This window comes from Myotis myotis, unplaced genomic scaffold (genome assembly GCF_014108235.1).
Source record: "Myotis myotis isolate mMyoMyo1 unplaced genomic scaffold, mMyoMyo1.p scaffold_m19_p_2, whole genome shotgun sequence".
NCBI lineage: Eukaryota > Metazoa > Chordata > Mammalia > Chiroptera > Vespertilionidae > Myotis > Myotis myotis.
This window is the reverse complement of record NW_023416324.1, coordinates 207,992,198-208,019,628: the sequence shown is the minus strand read 5'-3', so window position 1 is coordinate 208,019,628 and position 27,431 is coordinate 207,992,198. Positions and strand designations below refer to the sequence as shown.

The window sequence follows — 27,431 nt, the reverse complement described above, 5'->3', positions numbered from 1 at the left end:
CCCTCTGTCCTCCCTTTAGTACATGTGGGCAACATGTCCCATAGAGACTTGTGAGGATGCCCCATCCTGCAGCCCCAGCAGGGCCACGTCCCCACACAGACCTTGCTCCTCAGCCACTATCAATTGACAGGATAAGGGTCATCCCTGTGGCCCCACTTCTGCCATGGAGCCCTAGTCAGCAGGGCAGTCAGTAGTACTAGAGATGCTGACTCTGCTGCACAGCACAGGTGGATCTCAGGAATGTTGTTTTGGGTGGAAGAAGTCAGGCAAGAAAGTGGAGACTGCATGCAGTGAATTGACAGCAGAAGGAACTGTGGTGACAGCAGCAAGCAGCGCTGCATGCAGCTGGCTGAGCTGCAGGACAGGCCACAGGCACTTCTCTCTCGGTCTAGAATGTTTTGTGTCATGAACTGATCACATGGTAAGTGCCTGTGTGAAAATCAACCTGCATACCTAAGATTTGTGCATATTTATGCATGTAAATTAGACCTGCATTTTAAAATCTGGTCACAGAACACACATACTGTGATATTTATGCAAAACAAGAAGGTGTTGTCTGGAAATGGTAAGAAAAGGTTCCAGTGACAGTGACTGCAGTGGATAAGAATTCATAGTGGCTCTGTCCCTCCATTTTCCAGAGCCTCTGGGGTCTTGTCTCCCCAGCTGCAAGGGGGCTGCTCACTCACCAGAGCAGTTCTGCCACATTTGTTTTGCCTTTTTATTTTGTGCTTTTTACTGGTTTTAGAAAGGATTCTGCTGCCGTTACAATCAAATCTTTCAAAAGCCACTGGTTTCAATGACCGAGAAATGCATATTTTTTACTTTCTAACCTTGAAATTTTCAAAGAACCCTGGAGTGGCATCTGGGAATGGACAGCAGGTAACATCCTGGCTTCCAGAGTTCCCTGCCTTAAACTAGGCTGAGGCGCACAGGGAGGAAGCATGGCAGGAACACTGGCCTGTCACCTGGCTGCATCTATAGCACCTGTCTTGGTCTATATTCCGCCTGTCTCCAGTACAGCCATCTGGCCTGAGATCCAGAAGCACAGAGAGCCCATCCCATGGCTGGGCTTTCCTGAGCATCACCACAATCTCCATCCCCATCCTTATCGCCCCCATGCAGTCCCAGTTTGCAAAGACCCTGGCCATGGTGCTGAGGAACCAGGGAGGCAAGTTGGGACACAATGGCTAAGCCGGGGAGGAAACCCAGGGTGGCGTGTCAGGAGCTTGGACTGGTGGCGGGGTGCTGGGGATGGCTGTGGGCAGGTCAGTGGAAACCTGTCTTCTGATAAATTGCAGGTACTCCTGCTGCGAAGCGTTTTTTTTTTTTTTTTCAGTAAGAGCATATCCGAGAATATGGACCCCTGTCTGGTTGTCCTGTTGGCTTCCCTAGTGCAGCATCTCTGCATGGGTTTATAACTCTGCCTTTGTGTCTTGGCCATTGGCAATACTGAGCTCAGCCGTCCACACACTGTATCGTCCTCCAACACACACAAATAAAAACAACCAAACCCATTACAAGTAAATGAAATGTGTTGGCTGCTAGACAGTTTTCGGATGAAGGGAACATCAGCAGATTAAAGTCAGGGGATTAAATCTCAGTAGGAATACCAGACACCCCTGCCCCCAACACAGAAGCCATAGTCAGTGCAGTCACTACTGTGAGAAAGTGGTGGCTTTGCTGCCCCCCCTCCCAATCTCTGCTGAGGCTTCCCCCACCCCTGGAAGCCACCAGGACCCCTCAGGTTCCCAGGGGTCATTTTCAGTTCTCCCTTCCCCCAGGGAGAGTCTAGCAGAGGGAGAGGACAGCCAGGAATCTCAGACTGTGCTCAGGGCCCCCTCCTATGGGACCCTCAGTTGGCTTCCCACAGGGTGGGCTTCCCAAAGAGTGGGCCCTCACTACGAGTTCTAACCCCTTAGCACAGTGCAGGGCACAGGGGAATGGGCCCACCACTGCTCCCTCCAAGTCCCCTGGCTGCTCCTCCTCCTGCTCTCAGCTTCCCTCTCAGGACAGTGTCAGTGCCCCATCCTCAGTGGGCAGTGCAGCTCACACCCAGCAGGGAACATAGGGTAGAGGCTTTAGAGGGGGGTGTTTTCCCAACCAGAACACAGGTTTGAGTATGTGTGTGTGTTTCTGGAAACTGACTAAGCCGCTGCCTCCTGTGTCTGAATGCTGGATCTTTGTAGCCCAACTCCATCTGCAGGCAGGGCCCAGCACACATGCTCTCACCTGTTTACCAAAGTCACTTTCAAACCAGGAGTTCCAGGCTCAATTTCCAACTCATGGTCTTCTTAGTTTTTAAATCTGATTTTTTTGTAGTCTTTAGCCATATTTTAAACTTTGTTGTTATTATTATTATTATTATTATTATTATTGGTCCTTATAGTTTCTTACCTAAGTTGTCTTGCTTCTCCCCCCACCCTGAATTTATTTTTAATTTTTAGTTCTCTGATGCTATCTCTACCTTCTTAACCTTTTTAAAATCTTGTCTATTTTTAACTATTGAATCACTTATTTTTCTTGTATCACTCTCATTTTTATTCCCTTTAGAGTTTTACTCACATTTTTTGTCTTTATTTCTATTCTCCTCCCTTCCCCCTTCAATTTTCCTTTTCTTCATTTGGGAAGATTCCTAATGGTTTAGCTGCTTTAGCACATTTTTAAAAATATATTTTATTTTTAGCCAATGCCATTTGTCAGTATTGTAATGATATTATTATTATTAAAATATTATAATACCACCCTAGGTGTTTTTCTCAGTGGTTAGAGTGTCGGCCCGAGGACTGAAAGGTTGCAGGTTCGATTCTGGTCAAGGGCATGTACCTCAGTTGCAGGCTCGATCCCTGGCCTGGTTGAAGTAGGGGGCAACCAATCGATCTGTCTCTCTCACATTGACGTTTCTCTGCCTCTACTACTCCCTTCCACTCTCTCTAAGGATCAGTGGAGAAGATATCCTCAGGTGAGGATTAACAACAACTAAATACACACACACACACACACACACACACACACACACACACACACACACACATACACACACATCAAAACATTTAAAGAAATGACCTGCTAAACTCATGAACCCATGTTAGGTTACTTCTCCAACATCGCTAAGAGTATCTGTGATTCTGTTTGTGACTCTGCATGAATCTTGTAAGAATATGAGCTCACACATCCAGGAGACCCAGCAGCAGGCAGACAGAAGCTTGGGCTAGTGAAATGGAGCAAATGATATGGTCCCCTCCTGCCCCACCCAACCCCACAAAGACATAAGTGACCTACAGACTTGATGCCTGTGCCTCGGGCAGTTACACAGGGACTGACCTGGGCTGGGAACAGTGTGGTCTGGCTGGAAGCTCCTGAGCCCTGCGGTCACAGGCTCGGCTGCTAGGTACCAGGCCCTTCTGCTGCACATGGTGATAGGGTGAGAAGTGAGGCCAGGGCCTGGGCCAGGCTGCCTAGGGCTGCTGGTGTGTCCCCACCCCACAGCCCATTGCCTGCCCACAGCCCACCCTCTCAGTGACCATGGGCAAGCCACTCACTGCCTCAGTTGGCTGTTCTGTTAGTGGTGTTACCACATCTCTATGCCCACTGCCCTTACTCTGGAGGCTGAAATGACCCTGTGTCCTTTTAGGAAAGAGAAGCTGGCCCTCTCAATAAGGAGAACCCCCGTGCCACCTGAGGTACACTGGCCACTCCTGGGAGGACAGGTGCCACTGACCAGGCCAGGCCTCTGCCTCCTGTACTCAGAGCCCTTTCAGGTGAGAAGCCCCTCCACTGCAGAGGTGAGCCTGCCTCGCCCCTCCCTCTGGGCCAGTGCTGAAGATGTGCATGGAGTCCCTGACCCTGACCAGATATAATGATGGGGCGCTGCTACCCTGACCATCCCTGTGGCCTAGATGGTGACCCCCATGGACTTCCTTGTGACCCCTCCTTGGGTATGAACTCTGGCTCACTCCACTGCTCAGAGCCCTATGTCTGGTTAAGAAAGGACGGTTCCAGGCAACTGCTGGCCACAGGCCCCAGCAGTGCTGCAAGTGGGGCTTGCTCAAGGTGCCCCAGGGGGAGGGGTTGAGGTGTCTTTGGGGGGCACCACATTAATCAGTGGACAAATCAGTGCCAGAGGGTAATGAAGAGCATTGTTCCTACAGGAGCACAGCTGTGTGAGCACCTGGTAACATGTTCTTAACAGGAATCAGTGCTTGGGTCCTACATGGATGTGGGGGGAGTGGACTCAGTTTCAAGGTCGACCTCTGTACAGGATCCATGTGAACCAGAGCAGCCCTGCCCTAGCCTTTTCCTTTGTAACTGTCTGGGCCTTATTTTTCCTTAAAAATTTCATGTACTCAACTAATCTTAGCCTCCCTTGCTCTTTGTGCTATAGTGCAGCATCCTTTCTTTTGATATATTTACCTAAAATTCTTCCTTATTTCCACATTTCTCTTGGTATAAATTACTATCTGTGTCCCTTTGTTGTAATAAAAGTTCTATGCCTCATCCCCTCTCCAGTTAAAACAAACAAACAAACAAAAAACGGTCACAAGGACACAGACTCAAAATCAGTGTTTCGCTTTTTGGGGAGATAATGATCTTTACCTTAAGACATTTTCCCCCCTATTTTATTTTATTATTGGTGGCTGTGGAGTTTTATTAAGTGCCTTTCCAGCTGCTGTTGAGAAGCAGCACATGGGTGTTCAGTGCAGGGATATGGAGTCTGTCTCTGGACTGAGTCCTGGTCCCCCACTTCTCAGCTGTGACCCCTGGCCCTGTGTGTGGGGTGAAGTGGGGACATGCCTTCCTTGCAGAGCTGCAGCAAGGAGTGTACCTGGCAGACAGTAAGCATAGTGTCAGCATTAAGCGTTGTTTATTGTTATTTGTATGGTTGTTGAACTTCTCCTTTAATTTATTAATGACATGGACAGAATTCTTGATATTAAGCACTCATGCATTTCAAGAATAAACCTCCTTTCGGTCTTGTGTATTATCATTCTTTATACATGCTGATTCTGGTAGTATTTGATCAGAATATTAGTTAGAAATTTCTGCTCAGAAGCTGGAAGTGCTGGGTCATAGTACAGGCCTGTGGCCAACTCAGGCATGGGGCCACTGTGAATGTGTGAGCAGCTAGCGGCTGAGCCTCCAGCACAGACTGTGCTCCCCAGGGCTTTGGGTAGGGGTCTGTGTCATGTTGTATTGAGTGTCAGTTGTCCTGGTGTCCAGCCTGTGACTGTAACCCGCATTTCCTTCATCACTGATGAGATTCGCTGCCTTCTGATGTATTTATAAGTCTTTTGGGATGTGTGTGGTCAAGACCTTGCCCACTTCTCTACAGGCAGTCAGTATTTTCTGGATAGCATCCCTGAGTGATTAAGTGAAGTACAAATATCTTCGCCCATTCTGTGGGTCCCTTTTCTCTCTCCTAATGGTGTCTGTTGATAAACAGACCTTAATTGTAATGTGGTCCATTATATCAGTCTCTTTGAAAGCATTGAGCTTGTTATGTCTAAGTGATCTGTCCTTGTCCCCACTTCATATAGCTAGTATTCTATGTTGTCTCCTCATGTTGAGCCACAGTCCACTTGGAATTTATTTGGGAGTGGAATCAATAGGGCAGGGTTTCATTCTGTACCTGCTGACCCTGCCAACCAATGCCACTGATTGGAAAGACTGTCTTCTGCCTCCTCGTGCTGTGACTGCCTGTCTCTGACTTCCTGTTGTGGTCCATCGATTAGTTGTCTGTTCCTGTGCCCCTGTCACACGGACTGAACTGCCTTCACTTTCTGGTAAATAGGTCTCACTTGGTTCTTTCTCTCAGGAATGTCTTGGCTACATTTGGCCTGATGAATTTTTCACATGCATTTTAAAACCAGCTTGTCTGTTGGAGTCAATCTGCAGATCAATTTAGGGAGATTTAATATCTGAAATTATTGAGTGTTCAAGTCCATGAACATGATGCCTTTCTTTAATTCTCAATTTTTCTTTAATTTCTCCTAATAATGTTTTATAGATTTCTACATAGAGGTTTTACACATCTTTTCTTAGAATTATCTGACTGATTTTTTTTTTTTAGGTTCTTGTAAATTAAAATAAAAAATAATGTTTTCCGGCTTTGCTGGTAGAGATGTCTAATGCTAGTCACCCTATTAAACTCATCTCTTCTTATATTTATAGATTTTTCTGGGTCTTACGTACCCAGTCCTGGCGTCTATACCTGTCTGTGCTGGCCTGTCTCTGTGTCATGGGGGCGCTCACCTGAAGAGGGCCTGCAGAGGCCCTGAAATTCAGGAAGCACAGACCCACAGTGGAGTTGTGAGTCCCCACACGGGAGCTTATAGGAGGCAGGTTTGGGGCATCTGTCCCTGGGCAGCTCTCTTCTCTGCTGTGCTGCATTTCTGACCCATGGTGACATCTGTGTGGATACCCAGACAGACACCTTCGTCATCAGGTCAGGTCCCGGCCTCGTACTGCCACGGGCTCATTCAGCACTTTTCTGTCCCTGCTGTTGTTCTCACCGTCAGTGTCCATCCGGCTGCATTGGGCCCAGTCATAGGACATCAGAAAGCTCATTAACTGGAGCCTGCACAGTGCCAAGTCGTGCAGGCCCCGCATGTCTGCCATTCTCTCTGACTCTCTTACTGGCATTCACTCATGCCTAGCTTCTCCCTGTGGTCTCAGATGTCTGCCAGCAATGGTCTGGGCAATGTCTTTTTTCTAGGGCAATGGCAGGAGGGAGGGGTGTGCAGTGCAGTGTAAGCATGAGGACCATTCCCCAGCCTTTCCCCCTCAGTTTCTTAACCCTGACGCCATAAGCAGCTTTCCTTTCCTTCCTTCCAGAAGAGGGACTTTTGAACCTCCAACCTATCTGGAACACATGTGTGAAGGCTGAAGTAGTGATGGTGGATTTTCAAATTTTGGAATTGCCAGCTGTCCCAGGCTGCAGTCTGAATTTTCTACCAGACTGAGAGCCACTTGAGAGTGAAGGCTGTGCTCCTTTGTCTTGTGCCTGGTGCCAGACTCCTAGTAATAACTGAGTGTTCAGTTGAACGTCCCTGCCGTGGCTGGCCTCCCACTCTGACCAGAGGGTCTGTAGGAAGATAGAGTGTGTGCAGACAGACTAAATGCCTGCTGTGTGCAGGTGCTAGGCACACAAGCTCATCACTGCAGGAGCAGACAGACATGGCAGAGGTAGGATCAAGACTTAGGGCTCAAGGAGGCCTGACCTATCTCCACAGCAGACCTGTTATTCACCTTAGAGACACTCTAAGGTGGGTCACAGCCTAGACCCTGGGCACTTTCTCAGAGCTAGGACTGGAGGAAGCCCTCGCTTTGCTGGAAAGAGAAAAGCTCCACACTGCTGCCAACATGAGGCCGGCATGCCAGAGCCCTTGAGCAGGGAGGAAAGAGGACAGGCCACTGGCTCCCCAACCCCATCACGTTTGTCTGTATGAACTCGAATGACAAGCCAGCAGGCTGTGCAGAATGCTCACTGAAGTCAGGTTGTGTAAACCCTGACCATCTTTCCAATGCTATGACTGGCAAGAGCATTACAGGACAGAACTCCCCTCCCCTCCATGGCCCCAAGGACACAATCTGCATTGTGAGTCTCTCTAGGAGCAGAAAGCAGCTAATAAGTTCTGTCGGTTTCTGCTGTACTGGCTTATGCAGCCTGATGGGGCACTGAACTATTAAACATAATAAATCAAGTGTGTGCTTGTCCCCTGAGGTTCTGATCACAGCCATCTCTTCCCGACAGCTGAGGCCTGGGTACAGCCTTGGACAAAGCCGACTTGCACTCACTGCAGCCATGCGGTCCTTGGGTGGTGGTTTGCTGGCAGGACTTCTGCTTCCTTCTCTGGACAAGAAATCTCATGTTGGAGAGGACAGGCTAGTGTATTTGTCATGAGTGTGATGCTCTTATAAATCACAGCTGTAAACTGCTTCTATTTTAATATCCAAATCTATTTACTGCCCCCCCCCCCAAAAACAACAACAACAACAAAAAAAATCTTACAACTTGGAAGTTACATGCCACTTTCAACCATCAGACTCTTTCAAGTCTGAAACAAGAAGCTTCATTGGTTTTTATATTTGACTAGCATGAAAATAGAGTTTACCTGTCTGGTGGTCGGGAGAATGAGCTCTGGAACCAGCTGGTCATTATTCAGTTCAGAGCCCCTCTTTTTCTCATGTAAACAGAGATGGCCCTGTCCCTCCTGCCTTAGGACGGAGGGGTTTGCTTATGTAGCAGCACCTGGGACATGTGCACCATTTATTGCTCCTGCTATTACAGCTATACATCTTATTATGTCAACATTTATTTTACTAGAATTCTATTGATTTAAATATTATTTTTAAAAAAGAAAGTTTGGAAAATTTGTTTTATCACTAAGTATTATTTCACTAAGTAGTACTAGTTAAAGACAGATTTTGCCAATTTAATCATTATAAAAGAGTAGAGGCTCGGTGCACAAAAATTTGTGCACTCAGCGGGGGGGTCCCTCAGCCTGGCCTGTGCCCTCTTGCAGTCTGGGACCCCTCGGAGGATGTCCACCTGCTGGCTTAGATCTGCTCCCCAGGGGATCAGGCCTAAGCTGGCAGTCAGACATCCCTCTGGCAGCCCGGGAGCCCTCAGGGGATGTCCACTTGCCAGCGGGGAGCAGGCCTAAGCTGCAGTGGACATCCTTAGCGCTGCTGAGGAGGCAGGAGAGGCTCCCGCCACCACCGCTGTGCTGGCAGCCGTCAGCCTGGCTTGTGTCTGAGCCGAGCTCCCCCTGTGGGAGCGCACTGACCACCAGGGGGCAGCTCCTGCACTGAGCGTCTGCCCCCTTGTGGTCAGTGTGTGTCATAGTGACCAGTCATTCCCAGTCGTTCTGCTGTTAGGGTCAATTTGCATATTACCCTTGTATTATATAGGATAGAGGCCTGGTGCACTGGTGGGGGCCGGCTGGTTTGCCCTGAAGGGTGTCCCGGATCAGAGTGGGGGTCCCGCTGGGGTGCTTGGCCAGCCTGGGTGAGGGGCTGAGGGTCATTTTCAGGCTGACCACACCCCCTTCAGGCTGGGGGTCCCCACTGGGGTGCCTAGCCAACCTGGGTGAGGGGCTGATGTCCATTTTCAGGCTGGCCACACCCCCCGGCGACCCAAGCTCCCAGCCTCTCCTTTTTTTTCTTTTTTTTTCTCAGCTCCTCCTTGAGTGGAGGCCAGGGCAGGCTGGAAGCAGGTATCTGGGATTTATTTATCTTCTATAATTGAAGCTTGTAGCCTTGAGATGAGGCCAGGGCAGGCAGGAAGCTTGGCTTCCTCCATCGCCGGGGGCAACCCAAGCCTCCTGCTCACTCCAGCTCTGTGGCCGCCACCATCTTAGTTGGGTTAATTTGCATACTCACTCCTGATTGGCTGGTGGGCGTGGCTTGTGGGTGTAGCAGAGTGGTGAAGTGATGGTTAATTTGCATGTTTCTCTTTTAGTAGTGTAGATCAAATGAGGTTTTGGTTCTGGTCAAAATGGAGTAAGCTACAACTATAAACTAACATCATAGTGGTGAAAGAATAATGCTTTCCTCCTAAAATCATTAACAAGATAAGGGTTTCTGCTCCCACCACTCCTATTAAACAATGTGCTGTAAGTTTTAGGCAGTTCAATATGATAAGAAAAGGAAATAAAAGGCATATGGATTTGGAAAGAGGAAATAAGCCTATCTATGTTTGCAGATGACATGATTACCTACATTGAAAATCCCATTAGAGCTACAAAAACCTTCTAGAACTAATAAGCAAGTTTACTTGTTTAAGAATGAGAGGTCAACATTCAAAGATTAATAATATTCTATATGCAATCAAGGATCAGTCAGAAACCAGAATTAAAAACATACCACCGAGCAACTAAGATGGCGGCATAGGTAAACACCGGGAAATTATTGCCTCACACAACAATTGAAAATTACCCCAAAGGACTGAGCAAACATCATCCAGAACAACAGGAAGGCTGGCTGAGTGTAAAGTCCACAACTAGAAGGAAAGAAAAGCACGCTGAGAGCCAGAGGCGCTGCGGAGGTGAAGTGCAGAGGTACGGCGGCGCGCGCGCGCGCGAGGAAAGGGGGTGGCGCCTGAGGACGCGGCTGTCTTTTTGAATCACAAACTCCCGACGGCTCTGAACTCCGGTTCCGGGAAGTCTCTGGGGACCCAGGTCTCACACGGGGAGAAGCTGGTCTGTCCGGCAGCGAGCGAACTTGAGGGTGGCTTTCCCTCAGAGGTTCTTGCAGCCGTTACCGGAACACTGAGACGCGCGACTCCGGGCGGAGAATCGGCCATGGCCGCTTTCTCCGCCCTCTGACTCCCTGAGACCCCGCCCCACCCAGGCTGCTGCAGAGGCTTTTGCATGTGAATGTACCTAACTGCAGCCGAACCAGGCAGACCTGGAACTTCCAAGAGAAGGCCCAAGGCCCCGCAGCGGCTTGCATTGCTTCACAGCTGAGCCTCTTCGTGGCTCCTGCTGTGTGGCCTCAGGCAGAGGCTGAATTAGCACCTCCTTAGATCCAGGAGCCACTGTACCCAGTGGTCAGAGGGGGTCCATCCAGACTGCAACTCCTCAGATCCATAAGGGACGCACTCAGGGAGCAGACTCAGTGAGCACCAAAGCCCCACTGAAGCAAATCTTGCCCCAGAAGGGTGTCTTCAGCACAGAAGTTCTCCCACTTTAGACACAGCTGATTCTCACAGCCAATTGGCCTGGAGGTCAATTCCTCCCAGTGATTCTACAACAACCAAGGCACCAAGAGTGCACCAAGAGTGTCCACCCCAGGTAACTGGGGAGGCTGAGCTACTGGGCCCTACAGGACACCTGGCGCACAGGGCCACTCTATCAACACAGGGAAGCTGCCAAAATGCGGAGACAAAGAAACAGGTCACAAATGGCAGAAATGGAGGAAAGCAAACGATTGGATATAGAGCTTAAGGCCACGGTTATAAGGTTTTTCAAGAATTTTATGGAAACCGCCGATAAATTTAATGAATCCCTCAATAAGTATAGGGAGACCATGGAGGACATGAAAAAGGACCAACTAGAAATTAAGCATACACTGACTGAAATAAAGAATAATTTACAGAGATCCAGCAGCAGAAAAGAGGATCCCAAGAATCAAGTCAAAGATTTGAAATACAAAGAAACAAAAAATACCCAACCGAAAAAGAAAAAAGAAAAGAGATTCCAAAAATATGAAGATAGTGTAAGGAACCTCTGGGACAACTTCAAGCGTACCAACATCAGAATTATAGGGGTACCAGAAGGAGAGAGAGGGCAAGATATTGAAAACCTTTTTGAAGAAATAATGACAGAAAACTTCCCCTACCTGGTGAAAGAAATGGACTTACAAGTCCAGGAAGCGCAGAGAACCCCAAACAAAAGGAATCCAAGGAGGACCACACCAAGACACATCATAATTAAAATGCCAAGAGCAAAAGATAAAGAGAGAATCTTAAAAGCAGCAAGAGAAAGACAGTCAGTTACCTACAAGGGAGTACCCATACGACTGTCAGCTGATTTCTCAACAGAAACCATGCAGGCCAGAAGAGACTGGCAAGAAATATTCAAAGTGATGAATAGCAAGAACCTGCAACCAAGATTACTTTATCCAGCAAAGCTATCATTCAGAATAGAAGGTCAGATAAAGAGCTTCACGGATAAGAAAAAGCTAAAGGAGTTCATCACCACCAAACCAGCATTATATGAAATGCTGAAAGGTATTCTTTAAGAAGAGGAAGAAGAAAAAGGAACTCTTACCATTTGCCACAGCATGGATGGAACTTGAGAGCGGATAAATACCACAGGATCTCACTCATTTGTGGAATATAATGAACAACATAAGCTGATGAACAAGGACTGATCCAGAGACGGAGAGGCATTGATTGGACTGTCGGGACTTGGAGGGAAGGTAGGGGAGGGTGGGGGTAAGGGGGAAAGATCAACCAAAGGACTTATATGCAAGCATATAGGCCTAACCAATGGACATGGACAACGGGGGGGTGAGGGCATGAGCGGGGGTGGGGGGGGTGGGGGGTAGAGGGTAACGTGGGGACAAGGACACATATGTAATATCTTAATCAATAAAAAATATATTAAAAAAAAAAACATACCACCATTTACATGAATTCCAGAGTTATGTATTTGCTATATGTCTAAAAAATATGCACAGAATTTATATATTGAAAACTACAAAACACTGATAGAGAAATCCAAGACTTAAATAAGAGACATCCTGTGTTCATAGATTGGGCCACTCACCATAACAAAGATGCTAATGCTTCCCAAATATATCTATAAGTTTAATGCAATTCCTATGAAAATCCCAGCATGGGTGATTGTAGATATAAACAAGGGGACTTAAAATTTAAATGAAAACACAAAGGAACTAGTTAATCCATGTGAGTTTTTAAAAGAATAAATTTGGATTAAATTTAAGGCACTCTGACACTTCAGTAATAGAGACATTGTATGTTGGTGCATAAACAAGCACATACATGTGGTATCCATGGCGTGCCCTCTGTGTCCCCACCTGTTATTGGTGGAAGTGGAATTCTTGGGGTGCTGCAGGGAAAGGAATTTCCTGAGGCTCCCATGGGAGGATGTGGTATCATACACAAGCTTTATTGATGTAAAATTAAGGGGTTCCCTTCCAAGGTCTCATCTCCCTCTGTCTCCCCATGGAAAAAGTCCAATCTTGTCTTTGGCAGGGCTAGGATTAAGGCCACTGCCCAGAGTATCCACTCCATATTAAAGCAAAATCCAGTCCAGAATATGGCTAGGTTAGCTTGTGTTCCTAGCTGCAGTCCATTGTGGGGTCAAATAATGCTGCTGAAGACTACATGGTGGGCCTGTGCAGGTCATGGAGCAAGAAAGTGCCAGGGAGCAGGAATGAAGCCAGACAACTAGAGAGAGAGAATTCTTGGTCTGGGAATTATAACTGGAAGCTTAACCAAGTAACCCTTCAAGATTTTGCATGCTTGCATTGGCTCCACCCTTCTAGCCAATGATCTTTGTTCCACAGGCTAAACTGACAGGGAGGCACCTTCCCTATAATATCACCCTGACTTCGCTGCACATGCACCTTTTCCCCAGTAATTTGCAGGGAATGGATCTGCAGTTCCCCAGGGGTGTGTGAAGTTGTAGCTTCCTGATGAAACTGCCCAGATGACCATGCTTATAATGTCTGACCTCCCCTTTGCTCTTTTCCTATTATTAATATTAAGAACTAGCTAATTGCCAAACCGGTTTGGCTCAGTGGATGGAGCGTTGGCCTGCGGACTGAAAGGTCCCAGGTTCGATTCTGGTCAAGGGCATGTACCTTGGTTGCGGGCACATCACCAGTAGGAGATGTGCAGGAGGCAGCTGGTCAATGGTTCTCTCTCATCGATGTTTCTAACTCTCTATCCCTCTCCCTTCCTCTCTGTAAAAAAATCAATAAAATATATATTTTAAAAAATAAGAACTAGCCCAAACTGGTTTGGCTCAGTGGATAGAGCGTCGGCTTGCGGACTGAAAGGTCCCAGGTTCGATTCCGGTCAAGGGCATGTACCTAGGTTGCAGGCACATCCCCAGTAGATGTGCAGGAGGCAGCTGATCGATGTTTCTCTCTCATCGATGTTTCTATCTCTCTATCTCTCTCCCTTCCTCTCTGTAAAAAATCAATAAAATATATTTAAAAAAAAATAAGAGCTAGCTAATTATGATAACATATAGATGAAACATAACAGAGCCCAGGATTCATCCACATAAGTATGGACAATTGATTTTTGATAGAGGTAATAAAGCAATTTAATGCATAAAGGAAAGTCTTTTCAAGAAATGATGTTGAAACAATGGATATCTATATACAAAAAATAAAACAAAAACACTCACTAACAACCTTGACTTAAACTTCAGACCTTATACAAAAATTAACGCAAAATGGATTCAATATCTAAATGTAAAATTAAAACATAAACTATTCAGAAGAAAATATAAGAGAAAGAGTTAGGAACATCTATAAAAAATAAGAGTTTTAAACAAAAGCCACTAAAGATAAAATTGAGAAATTACACTTGCTCACAAAAAAATTTAATCAGTGTAAGACTCTGTTAAGATATGAAAAGACAAACCAGAGACTCAGAAAAAGTCTTTGTAAATCATACATCCAACAAGGGCTATACCCCCCATATGTAGAGAACTATTTAAACTCCACAGCAAGAAAACAAACAGTCCAGTTAGAAAATGGACAAAAGTCTGGGCCACACACTTCTCCAAACGGGACAAGTGGATAGGAAATAGCACATGAATAGATGTTTGGCATCCTTCACTGTTAGGAGAAAGCAAACTAAACCACAGCCAGATTTCACTACCATCCTGTATAATAAAAGCCTAATATGCTAAGTGTCCGGTCTGGTCGGCTGTTCAACCAATCAAAGCGTAATATGCTAATGATATGCTAAGGCTGCTCAACCACTCCCTATGACATGCACTGACCACCAGAGGGCAGACAGTCAACCAGTTGCTATGATGTGCACTGACCACCAAGGGGTAGATGCTCCAATCGGTAGGTTAGCTTGCTGCTGGGGTCCAGCCAATCGGGACTGAGCGAGACGGGCCGGACACACCCTGGAGTCCTCCCACAGTCCCTCCCCAGCTGGCCAACCTCCTGCATCCCTCCCCACCCCCAATCGTGCACCAGTGGGGTCCCTTGGCCTGGCCTGCGCCCTCTCACAATCCGGGACCCCTTGGCAGATGTCAGAGAGCTGGTTTCGACCCAATCCCACAGGCTAGGATGAGGGACCCCATTGGTGCACGAATTTGTGCACTGGGCCTCTAGTGCTATATAATAAAAGGCTAATGTGCAAATCGACCGAAGGGCAGAATGACTGGTCACTATGACACACACTGACCACCAGGGGCCATACTCTCCACGCAGGAGCTGCGCTCTGGTGGTCATTGGGCTCCCACAGGGGGAGCGCCACTTAGCCAGAAGCTGGGCTCACAGCTGGTGAGTGCAGTGGCGGTAGCGGGAGCCTCTCCCACCTCCACAGCAGCTGGACAGTCCCTGAGGGCTCCCAGACTGTGAGAGGGTGCACAAATTTTGTGCACTGGGCCTCTAGTCTGTTAACATGGCTATAGTGGAAACCCTGATAGTCCCAAGTGCTGGCGCAGATGCAGAGTGCAGAGCTGTGGGTCTCTATGCCCTGGTGGGAATGGAAAATGCTGCAGCTGATCGGGCACATAGTTTGGCATTTTTCTACATACACGTAACATACAGTGATCACAGTTCTGGGTATCACAGAAAAATGAAAACTTATGTTTATACAAAGATATGTGTACTGTTGTTCTTAGCTGCTTTATTTGTAATAAACAAAAACTGGAATTGACACAGGTGCCCTTCCTGGTAACTAGACACACAATTTGTGGTGCGACCATTTGATGGTATGCTACTGGGCAACTAGTCTCTGTTATGTCCAACTACTTGGCAGCTCGAGAGAACATTATTATGTGGAATGAAAAAGGCCATTTTCAAACAATTACATTTGTTTGATTCAATTTATGTAAAGTTCTTGAAATGACAAAGAATAGTGATGCAGAATAGATCAGTGGTTGCCTGGGGTTCGAGTTGGGGTGATGAGTAACTATAAAGGGATAGTATACAGGACTATCCTGGTGACACTGCTTGTGCAGGTGGTTAGACAGATCTATACATGAGATACAATTTCACAGACCCATATATGACAAACAAACCAACAAAGGGGTGTGTAAAAACTGGGGCAGTTTATTAATAGAGTCTTACCCATGTCTAGCACTGGTTTTGATAATGTCCTACAGTTATGTCAAGTGGAAGTTGGTGAGGGTACAAAGGAACTCTGTATGATTTTTGCAACTACTCATGGATCTAAAATTTTTTCAGAATTGTGCAGTTGATAATTATTAAATCTTAAAATATAAAAAATGAATTGTATCAACAGACCAATTAAAATCTGAGAGATTATCAGAGTGGATAAAAAAATAAGATCAATCTCTGTGCAGTCAACAAGACACCAATGTGAAATACAATGCTATTGGTGGGTTAAAAGTTAAAGGACAGCGGCACCTAGTGATCACAAACAGGAAAGACACGCTCAGGCGGCCAGGAGTGTGTGCTGGCCCTGTACAGCCATGCAGACCCTGGAGGTCTTTTCTCCTGGCACCCTGTATTCATGGCCTTGGTGTTCTGCGTCTGCATGGTGAGACCAACCTCCACTTCTCGCCTGAGCACTCCCTGTTCTTCTTCTGCTCCCAAAAGGCCCGGATTAGACTGCACTGGGTGGGGCAGACTCTAGCCCTCCTCTGTGCAGCCCTGGGCCTGGGCTTCATCATTGTCAGCAGGACCCACAGGGAGCTGCCCCACCTGGCATCCTGGCATGGCTGGGTGGAGGCTCTGATGCTGCTGGCCACAGGGGGCCAAGCACTGTGTGGGCTCTGCCTGCTCTTTTCCAGGGTAGCCAGGGTCTCAAGGGTGGCTCACCTCAAGCTCTATCATCTGATGTGTGGACTGGTGGTCTATCTTATGGCTACCGTGACAGTGTTCCTGGGCATGTACTTGGTGTGGTTCCAGGCCCAGATCAAAGGCGCGGTCTGGTACCTGTGCCTGGCGCTGCCCCTCTATCCAGCCCTGGTGATCATGCACCAGATCTCCAGCTCCTACTTGCCAAGGAAGAAAATGGAAATGTGACTCCCTCCGAACTCTGACTCTAGCTGGAATCCTTGCCTTGGACTTCAGTGGTTTCTTTGGTGACTTTCAAGGGCTCCACTTCTGAATTAGTAGAGTTTTTATACTTTTAGCTGGGCTGGGGGCTGCACAAACCCACTGCTCCTGCTCATGGGTGACTCAGTGGACTGAAATGGGGAAATGAACTGGGTGCAAGTAAAAGGTGATGGGGAGCTGGATCCTGAAGCCTCCACTCTGGATGGGAGACAGAAGGGTTGGGTACTGGTGGTGATGGTGGTGCAGTCATTTCTTGGTTGCATGCTTGATGGAGGGTTGGGTTCCTGCAATTATGAATAGCAGCTGTGGTTCTTTGAGTCTCTTTTGAGAAAGTAGTATGGTGTAGTGGACAGAGCCTATGGGTCTTTTCTATGGGTTATGGTCCTCGTAAGCTCTATTATGTGACCTTATGCAAGTTGCATGTCTCAGGAGCTCGGTTTCTTTATCTATGTGATGAGCTTTTCTAAATGATCTCTATCATCCAGTGTCTGTGAGGTTGACTTCACAGAACACCCTCCAGCTCTGATCTGGAGCTGGACCACTTAGAAGACTCAGGATGTAATTCTTACATCCATTATCACCTTACCACTCTGGAGGGACAGATCTGCCCTCATGGCATGTCTGGGATCTATGCTGATTTGGCCCCAGACCAGGGCACAAGGGCTCAGGCACTGTGTAGGGAAGGGGCCCAGGTGAGGATCTCCTGAACTGCAAACACAGCAAAGGCACTAAAGTCACTTTAAAGCTATGGGAGAGTGCCGGGGTCCAACCCCAGCAGGTCCAGGGGTCCCCAAAGGTGTAGACGGAGTCGGCGAAGAAGGAAGGACACGGAGACAGTGTTCAGTTGATCAGCAGCCTAGCCAGGATCTCCAGCCAGGATCTCCAGCCAAGTTCTGGTCTGGATCTCCAGCGAAGTTCTGCTGTTTATTGTCTTGTTACATCCGTATTTATACCAGTTGATTTTAATCCTGTCAATTTCTATTACAAAGGTTAGGGCGTTTCTTATCTCCATTCCAGGGAGTAAAGATTATGTAGCTTAAGCATGATTGTTTGTAGTGATTAACTACCCGCCTGGCACTTAGTTAAGGAGTTTCATCCCCTCCCTGACTTCAGGGAAAAATTCCTACCTGGGGAAACAACCTTTCTAGGAGAGGCATCCCCTCCCTGACTTCAGGGAAAAATTCCTACCTGGGGAAACAACCTTTCTTGGAGAGGTGACCTTGGTTAAAACACACAGTGCTAAGGGGAGCAAACATATTAAGAACAGTATGCTATATACGCCAGGTCCCTTGAAACATATGCTGTGCAGATGTTTCTTTCCTGCAGCGACTGTGTCAAGCAGCAAGGATGGACCGGCTTCCGGCAGGAGAGCCCTGGTTGGTGTGGCTCCGTGGATAGAGCGTCTGCCTATGGACTGAAGGGCCCCAGGTCAATTCCAGTCAAGGGCACATACCTCATTTGTAGGCTCGATCCCCAGCCCTGGTCAGGGCACGTGCAGGAGGCAACCAGTCAATGTGTCTCTCTCACATCGATGTTTCTCTCTCTCTCTCTGTGTCTCTCCCCCTCCCTTCCACTCTCTCTAAAAATCAATGGAAAAATATCCTTGGGTGAGGATTTCCAAAAATAAAAATAAATTTAAAAAAAGTTAAAGGACAGAAAAATGTGATGTGAACACTAGTCAAAAGAAACCTGAAGTGGCTACTTGAATGTCAGATGACTGTCAGAATTCAGGACAAGGAATATGACCATGGATAAGGAAGGACATTATATGAATATAAAGTGATCAGTTTCACCAAGAAGAGATGTGAGTCCCAAATGCACATGTATACCAAAGAACAGAGCCTCAAAATACATGAAATAAAAACTGATAGAATGTAAAGAAGAAAAAGACAAATTGACAATTATAGTTGGAGATTTCAACTCTGCTCTCTCGGTAATTGATGGACTAAGAAGACTGAAAGTCAACATAGATAAGTACTAAACAGCACAGCCCACCAGCTAGAATTTACAGGGCACCCACCAACAACAGAAGGGCACACATGGTTTTTGTGTGCACACAGGATATTCGCTGAGGTAGGCCACAGTCTATGCAAAAGAATAAAAGCCTACTAGGTTTAAAATGATTGAAATAATAAAAATTATATTTCTTGTTCAGTGTGGAATTAAACTTGAAATCAACAACCCAAGATAATTAGAAAATTTCCAAATACCTGACCATTAAAACACCTCTAAATAATGTGCTGGTCAAAGAGAAAGTATCAAAGAAAATTAGTAAATATTTTGAACTCATATACATAAACTTGTAAGATACAAGTAAATCAATGCCGTTAGTGAAATTTATAACATGAAATACTAACATGAGAAAAGGTTTCCAAATAATCTAAGCTTCCACCGTAAGAATCTAAACGAAAAAAGCAGAGGAAGGAAATAATAAAATAAAAACATAAACCAGTGAAACTGAAACAGAACTATAAGCCTTTCAAATTGAACAAATTCAAATACAGACAGACAAAAACAGTCCTGTATTTCGAGAATTTAGAGGGTGTGGCAGTCCTTTGTTTTGTTTTCTGAGGTGGGATTCATTCTTTTTCTTGATATTTTTCTGTACCCTTTTATTGGCCTTACAAGACCTGTGCTTTATATGTGTTTCTTCCGCCCTCTGCTGGGAATTGGTGGGTTTGCAAATCAGATTGAGCCTGGGATCAAGGGGCTAGCTTGTTTGTGGGTACAGCTTCCATTTTCCCCTGGAAGGCCCAGGGCTCTCCAACTCTTCCTGGTCAGCTGGGCCATCTGCTGCTTCCAGCTGAGTGTGTCCCTCCCACCCCAGCACACAGAAGCCCCCAGCAAACCCTCAGTGACCAAGTGAATAAATAAGATGAGAGGACAAGGAGAGATGCGAATGTAATCTTGGCTGTTTCATGAGTATCTGAGTTTAAAAATCACTAAGTTCTGATTTATATTGGCTTGTGAGGCAGTGGAAATGGAGCTAGGCTCAGTGCTTATTATATGTATTCACCCAGTCTTTAGATATGTACTGAATTTGCTCCTGCCCTCCTGTGGGCCCAGGATGGTACTAGGAACTGGGGGTTAAGTGTTGAATGAAGAAGATAAATGTGTCCTCTGCCCACAGTGCAGCAGGGCCAGGGCTGTGGGGGAGGATGGAGCCCAGGAGAGATGGGGCGCTAGCAGGTAGTGGCCTCGCAGGGAGTGCTCTCAGCAGAAGGCCCCAGACAGCAGGCAGGCAGGTAGGAGAACTCAGCCCGTCACAGGAAGGGAGACAAGTGGGCTAGGTGGGTTTAGCAGATTGGGGGGATGACACCTATAAGCCCGGGGGCAGCACTCTGGAGAGGAAGGAGCCTGGATTGAGTTACATAGGCAATTGGAAGATATCCATGGGTGTCAGCAAAGGAAGGATGGCCTGATTTGAGGTCCTAGAACAGTGATGGCGAACCTTTTGAGCTTGGCGTGTCAGCATTTTGAAAAACCCTAACTTAACTCTGGTGCCGTGTCACAGATAGAAATTTTTTGATATTTGCAACCATAGTAAAACAAAGACTTATATTTTTGATATTTATTTTATATATTTAAATGCCATTTAACAAAGAAAAATCAACCAAAAAAATGAGTTCGCGTGTCACCTCTGACACGCGTGTCATAGGTTCGCCATCACTGTCCCAGAAGGTCACTGGTAATGTAGGCAAGATGTGTCTCCTTCACATGTTCTAGAGCAAGAGCTGATGGCCACAGAGTGTTACTGAAGGGAAGCCATGTTCTCTGAGCACTGCAACCAGGACAATTGGGCACCAGGCATGAGCTCCTCCGCCTGCCTTGGAGGGAATGGGTGCAGAGTCTCAGCGCCTCTCTGGAGCATGCAGTGCAAGGGCTGGCCTCAGCTCAGTGCTTCCAGGAAGGGCTGGGAATTCTTTTTGTTAGTGATGTTTGGTGGCACCTTCACATTGCCACCACAAACTGGGGCAAGGCGACACAGGCTGGAGCAGTCCTCAGAGTCATGGGTACACTCTGTGATCACAAACATTCCATCTACATCCATGGCCCCTGACGGCTGATGGCACATGATATCCTCTTACCAGGCCAGCCCTGTACAAAGGCTGTACACATCTCCAAGTGCTGCTGGGCCCCAAAATAACCTGCATCTCCCTGGGATAGACTGAGCCCAGGTTGTTAGTAGAGGTTCTCAAGGGACACATCTACCACAGCCCCCACATACCCAATACCAACACACACTGAAGTAGGTGCCAGGGAAACACCCATGTGCAAGAGTGTATGTGTGCATGTGTGAGTGAGTGGCTGAGTAGGTACTTGTGAGTGCATATATGAGTGGTTGAATGTGTACATTTGCAGATGGGTGAGTGTGAGTGAGTGCAAGTATGAGTTGGTGAATGAGTGTATGCATATGTAAGTGGATGAGTGTGTGCTTGTTTGAGTGTGCGAGTGAGGGTGTGGGTCTGAGTAAGTGCATGTATGAGTGGCTGAGTGTGTGGGTGTTAGTGGGTGCTTGTTTGAGTGTGCATGTGTTAGTGGGGGAGGTCTGAGTGACTACATGTATGAGTGAGTGTGTACATGTGCAAGTGGGTGAGTGTGTGTGTGCAGGTTGGGGGTATGTGGGTGAGTTCATGTGCGAGTAGGTGAGTGGGTGAGTGGATGTGAGTTGGATGTGGGTTGCATGTGCGAGTGGGTGAGTGAGTGGTTGCGTTGGGTGAGGGAATTAGTGTGTGTGTGAGTGGGTATGTGTGTGAGTGCATGTGTGCGTGGGTGCATGTGTGAGTGGGTTCATGTGTGTGGGGGTATGTGCATATGAGTGAGTAGGTGAGCATGTGCAAGTAGGTGGGTGAATGTGAGTGAGTGGATGAGCATATGTGAGCGGGTGGGTGGTGGTGAGTGGGTGAGAGTATGCGAGTGGATGAGCATGTGTAAATGGGTGCATGGGTGGCAGGTGGGTGAAGGAAGGAGATAGGCCCTCTGACTTAGTGTAGAAGCCAGGTCAAAATGCTGCCCCTCAAAAGGAGCTAATGATTTTTGCTCTCTGATCTTAATTTTTTTATAACTTTCATGTCATCATACAGTCTCAAGAAGGTTATTTTGTTTGAATTATCAGAGGAAATAATTGGCCCCTTAATCTGTCGTGAGTTGAAAGTTGCCTGGTTCCATCTCAGGTCATGGCAGCTGCTTTTTTTTTTTTTTTTAATACATTTTAGTGATTTTTTACAGTGAGGAACGGAAAGGGATAGAGAGTTAGAAACATTGATGAGAGAGAAACATCGATCAGCTGCCTCCTTAGGGATGTGCTCGCAACCAAGGTATATTCCCTTGACTGGAATCGAACCTGGGACCTTTCAGTCCACAGGCCGACACTCTATCCAGTGAGCCAAACTGGCCAGGGCAGCTTTTTAATATAAATTTTATACTTGAGGTGACTCAATTAATATACAGTTGTAATGCTTCTCAGCTTCTCTCAGTGGTAACGTCTAGAATACAATAGTGGGGATATCAGAACCAGGACATTGACACCAATACAGACAAGACAGAATATTCCATCCCCATTGAGCCCCCATGCTGCCCTTCCATAGCCACAATGCATTTTGTTCTGTCCATACCTCTTCCTCAGCCCCTGGCAACCACTAATCTGTTCTCCATTTCTATAATTTTCTTATTCGAAGAAAGTTATATAAATGGAATTATACAGTGTGTAACCTTTGGGGATTGACTTTTTCTCTTGGCCTAATTCTCTGGAGATTTATCCCAGTTGTTGAGTGCATAAATAATTTGTTCCATTTTATGGCTGAGTGGTGTTCCACTGTGAAAAACACTCCCCCTCCAACGCTCTGGGCCATATGGTCACAAGTCTCCCATCCCTCCACGTCCTAACCCATAACCTCCCACAGTCTGCAACCCCCCTCTGCCAGCTCACTGCCCCTTCCCAATTTATTTCTCAAGAAGAAAAACATGCCCTGAGTAGCAGGTCACTTGGTTGTGTGGTTATTGGTTCCTGTTTGGCAGACTACTGGAATTCCTAACAGATAGAGTAGGAAAATTCTGGAGTCGGAATTAGGACCAGTGGTTCCCCAGTGTAACTTCACTCAAGAGGAATCGGGATAACTTCAAAATGCTGCTGCCAGGCCACCTGGGTCTCCTGGATCAGGCCCTGATGGGCAGCACACCCCATCCAGGTGACTCCAATGCCTAGGTCTCCCTACTGTATCACTGCAGGATGGCGAAGTGAGCACTGGAGTACAAGGTGTGCACTGGGTCACCAGGTGGGCACTGCACAATCAGATGAGACACTGGGCCACCAGGGGAGCACTAGGGTACAAGGTGGAGCAAGGCCTCCTTTCCCAGACTGGAATTTCCCAGCTGTGCTGTCATCCTAAAATAGGACACCTGCTTGACTGCTGCCCTGGAAGCAGTTCTGGAAAGTAGGGGTGACAGTCCTTCTCAGAGCTTCCCCCAAGAGCCCTCACAGTCCCCACATGCTGCTGCCTGAGGACTCATCCTGTGACTAACTCCCAAAGGGTTTCACATGGGTGAGGAGGGAGGTCCTCCCATGTTAGCCCTGCTCTGTGGACCTACCTCCTGTTCTTCTGGCTCCTGTATCTCCTGTCACTGTTACCATAATTATTTCTTTTTTTTCTTTTTTCTCTTTGTTCCCATAATGATTTCTTAACAGGCCCATCCTGTTTATCTTTGTAGGACAGCACAGTACCTGTAGCTAAGTAATTGCCAAGGAAATACTCATTGAATTAACAAAGTTATTAATTACCAATTACCTAGGAGGCAAATTTCAGTCTGCTTCTTGCATTTATGTGTTCCTGGAGGAAAAAGCTGGGGTGAGAACAGCCAGTTTAGTTTCAGGACCTGGTCTTTGATGCCCATCTCCTATGCCTCATCTGACCTGGCTGTGCCACACTGGGGTGGGCTGTGTTACATGGGGCTGGCTGTGCCACATCAGGGCAGGCTCTGTGGCTCCACTGAGCTTCCCAGGAGGGGCCATCAGGAAGCATTCTCCAGTGTCCTTCCCCTTACAAGTGCCTCCTCGGCAGCAGAATTTTCCTGTGCAGTGGCTGGGTGTTTGGCATCACATGCACTCTCCCACCGCTTCCTAAATGCAGTTTTAGCTATGTCACAGAACCACCCATTGAAGCTGACTTCTTAAGTCCATCAAGAGTTTTAAGTGAAATTTAAATGAATATGTTTTACACATGTGGAAATAATCTATACATGTGTTGGTTATAAGGTTTGTACGTCACATAGGTAGAACATAAGTGTGTGAGCATAACAATGCAGGCGAGAGCAGAAGTGGAAGCAGACTGCTGTGAGGTTCTTGTACTCCATGTAAAGTGACCAAGACCACTGGACACTGTCCTGTAATAAGTTAGACCCTAAAGCAATGACTGTGATAACAAAACAGAGGGTTGTAACTAATAAGTAGATAAAGGAGGTAAAGTGGCATCATAAAATGGGTGCATTTAATCCAAAAGATGACAGAGGGGAATGAAAAACAATAGAAATGAGGAACAAAGAGCAGATAGTAAAAATAGAAAACAAATAAAATGATCAGTTTAAACTCAGCCATATTAGCAACCACTGCAAATAGTCAGAGATTGTCAATAAGATAAAAAGAAAAGCATGTCTAAGTGCACTAATATGCTGCCTACAAAAACTCACTTAAATACACAAAGTTAAAAATAAAAGAGGGAAGAAGATCGACCACGCTAACACTAACCAAAAGAAGACTGGTGCAGCTATGTTAATAACACATAACATAGTAAACTTCCAGCCAAGGATCTTACCAGAGATAAAAATGATCTTTCATGATAAAGGACTTAGTACACTGACAGAACATGACAATGCCAAACATTATGATGCTAAGGATGGAGCTTAAAAAATATAGGGAACGAATAGGAGAAACAGACAGATCCACAATTATCACAGAGATTTCAACACCACTCTCTCAGCATTTGATAGAAGAAGCAGACAGAAAATTGTAAGATAATGGCAAACTTGGACAGTATTACCATCCAGCCGCTCTAATTGATATTTTAGAACTTTCCACCCTTAACACAAGAACACACATTGACTAAGATGAACCACACTCTGATCCATAAGCAAGTCTCCATAAATTTAAACTATCTCAAGGATTACAAAATATGTTCTCTAACCATAATAGAATTAAATTAGAGATCAAGAAAAGAAAGATATCCCGAAATCTCCAAATATTTGAAAACTCATTAACACTTCCAAATATTTCATGAATCAAAAAAGGAATCAAGAGGGAAATACAAAAGTATTTTGAAATGAGTGAATAAAAAGCACAAATGTAAAATTTGTGGGATACAGCTGAAGCCATATGTAGAGAGAAATTTATAGAACTAAACACCTTTATTAGGCAAGAAGTAAGGTTTTAAATTGATGCCATTAGCTTCTTCCTTAAGAAATTGGAAAAAATATGAATATGTTAAACTCTGTATCATGTGTCAGGATTTGCTAATGAATGGAATGGGGGCAGAGAATGGAAATACTGTGGTTGTGGGGGTTCAGGTCTGAGCAGTTGGGTGCAGGAGTGCTAAAACAGGGGAGACAGACATCTGAGGAGCCTGGGGTGGGTCAGGAGTTATGGTCCCACGTGTTGAATATGGCTATCTCTTAGAGATGGTGGTGGTGTGGGAGTTGGGTACGAGTGTGTTCAGGGCTGAGGCACATCCTTAGATGGTATTAGTGGAGAGCACAAAGTGGTGTTTACTGAATGGGCTTCCTCTGACAGGCAAGTGCAAATGGGCAAGAAGGGGAAGGCTCCTCCCAGCCCTTATAGGGGGACCAGGCCTGCTTCTCCTCCTCCCATTAACTGAATTTAAAATATATTAAATCTCCAGCAATAAAGAGAAAAGGAGGGGTCCCCATTGGTGAGAGAAATCTGCCGATTTGTAGAATACCCTTCTGACTTTTTGGGGTGACTGTGACCACAGGAGTCCAACTGCTGCTTCCCCTTTATTCCCCAACTTGCTCCTGTGTGTTCCCAGGCAGCAGTGACCTCTGAGGTGGGAGCAAGCCCCAGACACTCTCAGGGGTGCCTGGAATGAGCAGATGTTCAAGGGCTTGGCAGGACAGCCAGGATGACTCCATGCCTACCAAGAGGCCCATGATCCTGGGAAGCCACCTGCCCCATGCTACTTGCTGGCTGGCTCTATTTGCCAGCTGGCACAAGGTGGGTTCTTCGGGGTCAAGGTTACTGAGTCCCAGGTGATCCTAATGACCACCCTGGACTGCTTTTTGTTCCCACCAATCTGCAGAGAGCACTGTGACACGCCCTCTTGACATGTGATGAAGGCACTGGCCTTTGCAGCAGCTCACTGGCCTGTGTCTGATGGCAGTTGACAGCCTACAGCACTCCTGGCACTCACTGACCCACTTTCTCCACCATGGGCTGGAAACATTAACATAACAGATGACAGGGCAGGGGGGTGGGGCGGGGGGGCCTGTCCCCCTGACACAGGAGGAGGTGTTTCTAATTAAAAAGGAGGCGGGCGCCCCTGCCTAGCACCACGAGATTCAGTTTAGGGGTGCTGGGAACTCAGCCTTACACATACTGGAATCCAAAGGGCTTGCTGCAGGGCACCTCTGTAGGAAGGAGTGCTTTTCTCAGATGCCACACCAGTCCCTGCAGCTAGTGCCTCCTCTCCTCCCAAGGGTCACATGCACTGCGCTGTTCACCAGAACTCTCTGGGTGACAGAAAGGGTCTCTATCTGTGTTCCTCCATTCGCAGCTAGTAGCTACAGGAGACTGTTTACTTAACACTTAAATGTGGCAGTGAATCTTTATGTTAAATATAAATAGCCACATATGGCTAGTGGCTACTGTACTAGATAGAGGACATTCATATGGAATGATGATTTTTAAAATTCTCTTGCTATGTATTATATGTTCATGTTAAAATCCTTGCTATTTAAATGCTCTGACTATGAATAATTAGAACTAATAGTTGGAGTGTGTTGAAGTTGCCTGTAAATATATTTTTAAATGTGAGTGCTTATTAATGCAGAAATAGAATTAGAAACTGTCGTTTTGCCCATGCCTGTAACTGCCCTTTGCAGGAGTCCCCTACATATCACATAGGTAATGGTATGTACTTTGATTCTGTGCTTTATTTTTGTCTTTTCCTTTTAGCATATTTTTAGCAGAAATATTTTACAAGAAAAAAAAATTTTTTTTGCCTCATGAATACCTCTAAGTTTAAAGGAAAAGCTTGCTTTTCTAACCTGTAGTCTCTCCTGTGTGTGGACAAAGCCTCTCATCTTTATAAGTTACATCACAGGGCCAATGTCCAGACAGCCTGCAGGTGCATGGGGACACATGCAGGTTTCACAGGACTGTTGTTCCTGAAGGACTTAGGCAGCCATGCAGGCAATGTGACATTGTCATTAGTGAAGGCACTAAATGTGGGGTAATGTGTGAGGAGCTCTCGCAGAACCAGCCCTTGGTTCCTCTCAGGGCTTCCAAAGCCTCATCCTTCATTGTCCTGGCACACTCTCAGGTATGCACCTGGGCAGGTGGCAGCTCCTGAGGGCCTATCGTGCTCTCCTGCAGAATCGGCCCAGGGTCCCTCCTGGCCCTTAGTGGAACCACTGAGCCCTGGCCTGCACCACGGTTCACCCAGAATCTTCCCCCA

At 46.6% G+C, this 27,431-nt stretch overlaps 1 protein-coding gene and 1 pseudogene across 13 annotated transcripts in view; both read left to right on the top strand.

The window, feature by feature from the left end:
* Positions 1-27,431, top strand: part of PCBP3 (poly(rC) binding protein 3) — a 226,805-nt gene that overhangs the window by 159,087 nt on the left and 40,287 nt on the right. The window lies entirely within an intron of this gene.
* On the top strand, positions 1,117-16,716 carry LOC118677620 (annotated as a pseudogene).